Here is a 9,217-nt window from a genome sequence, read left to right as displayed (position 1 = left end):
TTCCATGAGTGATGCAATAATAGTTAATTATCACTACTAATTAAAGTCAAACATAACAATGGTTGGAGATGAAGCTCCCAACATTGCCTTCAGATTAATGCAAGTGCCTAGTGAGTTCAGCAGCAAGCGATGCAGATGCAAGATTCCATCCATCAGGACCCACTGGAGAGACCAATGGCTGGTGCATAAAAACTGGCTAACTGTGCCTTTGGGAGTTATCAGCTTTTTAGGTCAGAAGGAACCTTTGGATCATCTGTACTGCCCCTCTGCATATCACAGGCTAGAGAATCTCACTTTGCCCCTGTCTGGAACCCAACAATGCATGCATCATACAGGAAAGGCATTAATCCAGCATGGATCAGCAGCCCTCAAGAGATGAAGTGCACTGTACACAGTACTTGTCCTTATAGTGTGATCCAGTTGCTAATCCACCTCCTTGTTAAAAAGTCATGCCTGGTTTCTAATTGTAACTTGTCTGGCTTTAACTTCCCATTGTTAGTGGTTGTTCTGCCTACAGACGTTAACATGTTTTTGTAAATCTCTAACCGCTGAAATTTACTGCAGTTACATGTTTACATGTGGGGAGCCAGGTAGAAGCCAACTCCCTCTGAGCACAGGTTCCCATCTACCCACCTCCATATACTACCTCTGGATCAGAGGCAGGTGGCTCCCCACACATACCAGCTCCCACCTACCCCTCCCCTTGCACTGCTGACTTTTGTATCAGAGGCAGCCACGGGGAGCAGGCAGCTCAGCAGGAGGTGGTACACACAGGGAGCAGTGTTCCTTCTAAGATTTTCTATTCATGAGCAGAGTTTTGTCTTATGCACCAATATTGAGGTTCTGTGAACTTGTTTAGATGTGTGCCACCGTGGCACCCAAGTTATTAACAGATATCTTACATGTTTTTTAAAATGTTATGGAAGAATTGGGCTTGTTTAGTGTGGAAAGGGGAAGACTGAGAGGGGACTTGATAGCTGTTTTCAGGTATCTAAAAGGGTATCACAAGGAGGAAGAAAAATTGTTCTCCTTGGCCTCTGAGGATAGGACAAGAAGCAACAGGCTTAAACTGCAGCAAGGGAAGTTTAGGTTGGACATTAGGAAAAACTTCCTAACTCTCAGGGTGGTTAAACACTTGAATAAATTGCCTAGGGAGGTTGTGGAATCTCCATTTCTGGAGATATTTATGAACAGGTTAGATAGACATCTATCCTGGACGGTCTACACCCGTGGTCACCAACTGGTTGATCGAGATAGACTGGTCGATCGCGAGGCCTCGACCAGTCAATCACAAGGCATTCGGGCCCCCCCACTTCCCGTTTTCCCCCCACCCCCGAGAAGACCCACTACCTACCTCTAGCGTAGTGCCGGCTTCCTGCGGGATGGATGAAAGTCTTGCCTGCAGCTTCACACCACTTCCGGGGGTTCCGGAAGTGCGCTGGCTGCTCCCCTCCCACAGCTCTGTGGCGTGACGGATATGCTGCGGGAGGGGCATTGGCCCCGGAGGAGGAGCGCAGAGTGAGTCGAACGCAGGGGTTTCCCTGCACTGTGGGAGCGGGGATTGGCCCCGGGGCAGGCGCGCACGGGGGTTTGGCCCCGGGGCAGGCGCGCACGGGGGTTTGGCCCCGGGGCAGGCGCGCACGGGGGTTTGGCCCCGGGGCAGGTGCGTGTGGTGGTTTGGCTGTGCGGCGGGAGGCGGGGGTCGGCCCGGAGGAGGCACATGCTGGCTTCTCTTTGGGAGTGAGGGAGAGGAGAATCCTGGGAGGAGGCAGGTGCAGGGGACTCTCTGCCCTCACTGGCCCTCTGTTCCCACTCCCCAGCCTCGGAAACCTGTCCCCACTGGCACCCTGTTCCCTTTCCCCTCCTGGCACCCTGTTCTCTCTCCCCTGTCCCCAGCCGCAGAACTCTGTCCCCACTGGTACCCTGTCCCCTGCCAAAACACCCACTAGCACTCTTTCCCAGTACTATGTCCGCTGCTCCCACCAACACAGTTGGGGCCACATTAGTGAAGCTTGGGGATGGAGGGAGTTGGAGGAGTTTTTTTTTTGTATCTCACTTGTGTGGCCCCAACTGACTTTTCTGTGGGTCAGTGACCCCTGACTCAAAAAGTCATGCCCTTCTCAGAAGGGTTTCTTGCCCTTCTCAGAAATAAAAGACAATGCAGAAACCTTTGTGTTTGACATAGTATTTTATTTAAAAATGAAGCCTGGCCAACAACCTCCAATTGGGATCAAGCTCCCATCTGGCCACAGCAACATAACACTCCTGCACTCCCCTTTTCCCCAGACCTTACATCTGAGCCTATCATACACTAGAACCCCCTGCCCTGAGCCCCTCACATACCCCAACCCAAATTCCTGAACCCTCACATCCAGAAGTCTGTGGCTTGCTTAGTACCCTAACCCTACATCTGACCCCAACACTGCCTGGCCTGGAGCCCCCTCCCTGAGCCAGTGTTCACTTACCCACCTCCTCCTGCATCCAGATTTCCTCCCAGATTTCCTCTCACCTCTTCCCACACTAAATCCCTCATTCCTACCCCAGAGCCTACACATCCTGTCTCAACCCAGTGAGGGTATGGCTAGACTGCAGGACTTTTTCAGGATTCCGGAGATATCCCAGAAAAACTCTGCTGCATCCAGGGATGCGTTTGTTCTTCCACTTCTTTTAGTGGCAGAGCAAACATGATCTTTCGGTCACCCCTATATTCCTCTTTCTATGAGGAATAAGAAGGCTTCCAAAAGAAGGGTTTTTCTGACATTTGGTCCAGTCTAGACAGGCCAAATATTGGATAAATTTCTTCCTACAGAAGAATTGGGGGGAAAAAAGCAGCAGTATAAGGATTGGGGATAGCAAGTGATGGAGAGGAGGAGAATAGAGGGGGCAGGGCTCCAAGGAAGGGACAGGGCGGTAGATCTTGGCTTGTTCTGTCATTTAAAAAGTGATCTTGGGTGTGAAAAGGTTGGAGACCACTGGTCTAGACGGTACTGGGTCTTGCCATGAGGGCAGGAGACTGGACTCAATGACCTCTCGAGGTGCCTTCCAATTCTAGTGTTCTATGATTCTGTGATTCTAAGAGAGAATATTAAAACAAGGAATAATTAACAAGGTGTATGACTTTACATGATTATTTAATATCAAGTCAAAATTAATACTACAAAGGTTTCAGTATGTTAGATTAGCCTCAAGGCTGCTCTAAATCTGCACTCTAAATATTAATTCTCTCCTCAGACCCTATGCTGCTAGCACACCTAGCTATCTTCGAGACACCACTGACTTCCTGAGGAAAATACTGAGCATCGGTAATCTTCCTGGCCACCCTGGATGTAGAAGCTCTTTACACCAACATTCTACACAAAGACGGATTGCTGGCTGTCAGGAACACTATTCCTACTCGCCTGGTTCCAAAGCTCTATGACTTTATCCTCACCCACAACTATTTCCAATTTGGAGGCCATTTATATCTTCAAGTCAGCACAGCCATGGGCACCTACATGGCTCCACAATGTACCAAGATCTTTATGGCTGACCTTGAACATTTCCTCAGCTGTCAGCCCCTAGCATCCTTACTCTACTTACGCTACATAAAACAGGATGAGGTTTAATAAAGAGAAATGCAAAGTGCTCCACTTAGGAAGGAACAATCAGTTCCATACATACAAGATGGGAAGCGACTGTCTAGGAAGGAGCATGGCGGAAAGGGATCTAGGGGTCATAGTGGACCACAAGTTGAATATGAGTCAACAGTGTGATGCTGTTGCAAAAAAAGCAAATATGATTCTAGGTTGTATCAACAGGTGTGTTGTAAGCAAAACTCGTGAAGTCATTCTGCCGCTCTACTCTGCACTAGTTAGGCCTCAGCTGGAGTACTGTGTCCAGTTCTGGGCGCCACATTTCAAGAAAGATGTGGAGAAATTGGAAAGGGCGCAGAGAAGAGCGACAAGAATGATTAAAGGTTTAGAGAACATGACCTATGAAGCCAGGCTTCATGAACTGGGCTTGTTTAGTTTGGAAAAAAGAAGATTAAGGGGGGACATGATAGCAGTTTTCAAATATCTAAAAGGGTGTCACAAGGAGGAAGGAGAAAATTTGTTCCTCTTGGTTTCTGAGGACAGGACAAGGAGTAATGGGCTTAAAGTGCAGCAGGGGAGGTTTAGATTGGACATTAGGAAAAAATTCCTAACTGTCAGGGTGGTCAAATATTGGAATAAATTGCCAAGGGAGGTGGTGGAATCTCCCTCTCTGGAGATATTTAAGAACAGGTTAGATAGACATCTGTCAGGGATGGTGTAGACGGAGCTTGGTCCTGCCTTGAGGGCGGGGGGCTGGACTCGATGACCTCTCGAGGTCCCTTCCAGTCCTATGATTCTATGATTCTACATTGACAACATTTTCATCATCTGGACCCTTGAAGAATTTCACAGGGATTATAACAATTTCTACCACACCATCAGCCTTAGCCTGGACCAGTCCACGCCATAGATCCACTTACTTAACACTACAGTACAATTACATGACAGACACCTTTCCACCACCTCATACCTACGCTAACCGTATGTCCCAAATTTTCCAGGACAGTCCCGAATTTAAATACTCTGTCCCAGTGCCCCATCAAGTAGTGAAATGTCCCAGAAAGCCCCACTGGACTTTTCACTATTTGATGGGGACACTAGTTTGTGGGGAAAAAGCAACCAAGCAATGGCGCTGTGCCATTGCTTCTTGCACGGCGTAGCAGCCTCCTCCCCTTCCTACCTAGCAGGGCATGTAAGTAACTTCACTGCAGTTTTGCTGATGGGCATCCGGGCTGGCTTCCAGTGGTGTGCGGCCACTCCTTCTCTTCCCTCCCCTCTCTTCCGCCATGGGACTGCCTCCGCTGCGCGGGGTCTTAGTCTGGTGGCACCACCTCCTCCTCTGGGATGCTGCGGAGCACTGACAGGAGCCACATGGAGCTCAGCTGCGGTGCTGTGCAGCAGGGCACACTTGGGCTCGGCAGGTACTGGGACTGCAGCAGAGGCTGCCTGCGGTGCTATTTTTAGTTCCATGGTCTGGGTCCCTGTGGTCGGCCCCAGCTCTAACTGGAGTCGAGTGGCAGCCACATGAGGCACGTGTCAGCCAGGTAGCTTCACCAGAATGGGCCTTGTGCAGCTGCTGCTTGACTCCAGATGGAGCCGGGCAGCCTGAGGGGACTGGGACCAAGGTACTAAAAATAACACCATGGGTGGCCTCTGTTCCAGTCCCAGCATGGGATCTGGCCCCGGGAGCAGCTGGGGCCAGGGCTGTAGGAGCTTCTGGGGCCGAAACCGTGGTACTAAAAACAGTGCTGCGGCCCCCACTCCAGCCCCTGCAAATGATTTTTCACATCCAAGGCAGAAGGTGAGGGAAGGGATAGGTGCAGAACTAAGGGAAAGATGGGGGTGAGGAAGGGGCTTGTGCTGAGTAGAGAGAAGGGGGCAAAGGCGGGAGAAAAAAGGGGCAGCAACCAAGGGGCAGTGTGGAGAGAGAGACAAATGTCAGGGGGCCAAGAGGAAACAATGAGAGAATGGGCAGGAGGGTGAGTTGGGAGGGATGGTGTTAGTGGGGGTGATAGAAGAGAGGGGACAGGGTGAGGCTGGGAGAAGGGAGGGACAATGGGGGCAGGAAGGAGAAAGAGGCGAGGGGAGGAGTGGGTGCCAGGAGAAGAGGGGTTGAAAAGGGGTGGGCATGAGGAAAGCAGGGGATGGAGCAAGTCATGTGTGAGAGCACAGAGGTCGTGAGGAGAACTGAGGCAGAGGGTGGTGAGGGTGTAACAATATGGTTTTTCTGTAACAATGATGGAAGGCCTGAAGCCATATAGGCAGCCAAAGCTGCCTTCTGCAGCCAGACTGAAGAGCAGCAGCCATTAGCTGTAAAGTCTAGAGTCACATACTCACAGTCCATCTATTTTGTATTAAAATATCACACCAACCTGTAAGAAGGGAATTTTGTCCTGATAGCTCCCCCAGTGTCACCAGATAAAGAAACAGATCTCAAGATGGGTAAAGAAAACTTAAGTCACACCATTCTGTCTGGCAAGAAACTGCTTATCAATAGAGAATGTTGTGGAATTCACACTCTATGGTTAAGTATCCTTACTTTTCTATTGTTCGTCTGTGTGATCTCTGTCTGGTTTGTAACTGTTTCTGTCTGCTATATAACTAATTTTGCTAGGTGTAAATCAATTAAGGTGATGGAGTATGATTGATTAGGTATTTTTGTTATAATTGGTTAGTAAAATTATATTAACATAATTGGTTAAGGTATAGCTAAGCGGGACTCGGGTTTCATTACGTAAACTGGGGTCCAAGAAGGAGACCAGGAAGAAGATCGGAAGTAACAGAAGCAAAAGGCTGGAAAAAGACTAAAGGGAGACAAGGAACACCAGGGAGAAGGGGGAAGACCTGGAAGAAGAATTCATCTCAGAGACACAGCCTAAGACCAGACCGTGACATGCAGCAGCTAAGATCCAGAGAGACTGATCTTGCCTGGCCAACAAGGGAAGTCTGCCTGTATAAGGATTGGTGAGCATGACACTGTGTGCTTAGCATGTGTATTCTGATTGTTTGGGAATTGTCAATAAATAGAGGATAATAATATTACTGTGTGAGGCTCTTTCAGTGGCTAAAGATCCTGCCAACCCGCAGGAAGATGCGCCCTGAGCCCTAGGAATTGGGTAAAGGTGTGTGTCTCTACAGTGTGGAAGGGTTAGAGAAATTTGTGCAGGTAACAAGGGGGTGAGCACCAGGGAGAAAGAGGGCAAGGAGGCAGGGGGCAGTGAGGGAAGGGGGCGGCACCAGGAAGGTTCAGGGGTAAAGGAATGTGCAGGTGCCAGAGGATTCTGGGGGTGAAACAGGCAGACACGTGGTTGGGAGAGAGGCAGGGCAGGTGGGTAGAGGAAGGTGTTAGGAGAGGGGATGTGAAGGGGTAGCTACAGATGATCAGAGCAGAGCTAGAGGAGTGGACATGGGGAAGAGAAGGGCTGGTGCAGAGTAGGGAGGCAGGTCCCCAAAGGGCTGAGGGGAGTGAGAAGGGCAGGAGCCAGGACAACAGAGAAGAGTGAGGGGTGGGGGGGCAGAGGCACCAGGGGACCAGATGAAGGGAGTGTGGGAGACACGGCAGTGGAGGGAAAAGGGACAAGTTTATAAGATATTTATTAATAACTTGGGTGCCATAGTGGCACACTTCCGAACAAGTGCACATGAACTCACTACTGGTGCACAAGACAAAACTCATTCCATTCATGGAAAGAAAATCTTAGAGGGAACACTTATCCCCTGCCCTCCCCCCTGAGTAAAAGCAATGTAAATTGGGTTAATGCAATCGCAGGATAGTTGCATAGGGGATTCTCATAGACTTTAAGGTCAGAAGGGACCATTATGATCATCTAGTCTGACCCCCTGCACAATGCAGGCCACAGAATCTCATCCACCCACTCCTGGAATAATCCTCTCACCTATATCTCAGATATTGAAGTCCTCAAATAATGATTTAAAGACCCCAAGATGCAGAGAATCCTCCAGCAAGTGTTCCATGCCCCATGCTACAGAGGAAGGTGAAAAACCTCCAGGGCCTCTGCCAATCTATCCTGGAGGAAAATTCCTTCCTGACCCCAAATATGGCGATCAGCTGAACCCTGAGCATGTGGGCAAGTTTCACCAGCCAGACACCCAGGAAAAAGTTCTCTGTAGTAACTCCTATCATCCCACCATTGGCCTATTTACCGCTGATAGTGAAAGGTCAATTAATTGCCAAGATCATGTTATCCCATCAAACCATCCCCTTCATAAACCCATCTAGCTTAATCTTGAAGCCAGATAGGTCTTTGGGGTTCTATGGGGGCCAAACCCATCCCTATTGGTAGGAGGACAGTGAGAGGAGTTCTTAGAGGGTTCACATGACACCCTTTACTTCTTGTGTGTCCGTCTTGTCCAAGGGAGTACTGCCTCCGGGGGTGAGATTTCTTATGCCGGGGGCATGGTTAATATGTCCCTAATTTTGTTTCAGAAAATGTCACCATACTAATACCGGAAACCTACCAACTGTTACACTTCATTTACATGCCTCCAGCTTCCATCCAAGACACATTTCCCAATCAATTGTTTACAGCCAGGTCCTAAGATACAACCGGATTTGCTCCAATCTCACAAACAGAGACAAACACCTATACGGTTTATATTAACCATTCTTAAAATTAAAATGCCCACCTAGAGAAGAGAAGAAACAGATTGACAGAGCCAGACAAGTACCCAGACATCAGCTACTTCAAGATAGGCCCTACAAAGAAAACAACAGAACATCACTTGTCATCACCTATAGCCCCCAACTTAAACCCCTCTAACACATTATCAAAATCTACAACTTCTCCTGGAAAATGACCCCTCACTCTCACAACCATTGGGGGACAGGCCAATCCTCACCTACAGACAACACCCTGACCTCAAACAAATTATTTCCAATAACCACACAGCACACCTCCATCACACTCACCCAGGAACCCACTCCTGCAATCAACCCTGAGGTCAACTCTGTCCACACGTCTTTACAGGCGATATCATCACAGGTCCTAACCATGTAAACCACCACATCAGAGGCTTGTGTAACTGCATGTCCACCAAGGAGATCTATGCCATCAAGTGCCAGCAATGCCCCTCTGTTGTGTATATTGGCCAAACTGGACAGTCTCTACAGGAAAGAATTAATGGACACAAATCAGACATCCAAAAAGGCAACACACAACTTGTTGGGGAACATTTTAACTTGCCTGGGCACTCATTAATGGATCTCAAAGTCACTGTATTATTTCAAACCAATTTCTAAAGCCAGCTTGACAGGGAATCCACAGAACTTAATTTCATTTACAAGTTTGAGTCCTACAACAGAAGTCTAAACAAAGACATTGGTTGAATGGCTGCTACATCCCACATCCTATAAAATTTCCACTACGTGCATCTGACGAAGTGGGTCTTTGCCCACGAAAGCTTATGCTCCTACACTTCAGTTAGTCTATAAGGTGCCACAGGACTCCTTGTCGCTATCCCACATCCTAATGACTTAAAAAAACAAACAAAGGGTACTTAAAGTGGGTACTAGTATTCTTATCAGTTTCAAATCTGCACTTGAAAGAGAATCCTATGAACTGGCATTCATGCTAAAATTCGACACTCTCCACGGGGGGCATGAACAAAGACTCCAGCTATCTTAC

This window comes from Pelodiscus sinensis, chromosome 22 (assembly GCF_052426305.1).
Source record: "Pelodiscus sinensis isolate ZL-2025 chromosome 22, ASM5242630v1, whole genome shotgun sequence".
NCBI lineage: Eukaryota > Metazoa > Chordata > Testudines > Trionychidae > Pelodiscus > Pelodiscus sinensis.
This window is presented reverse-complemented; position numbering follows the sequence as displayed.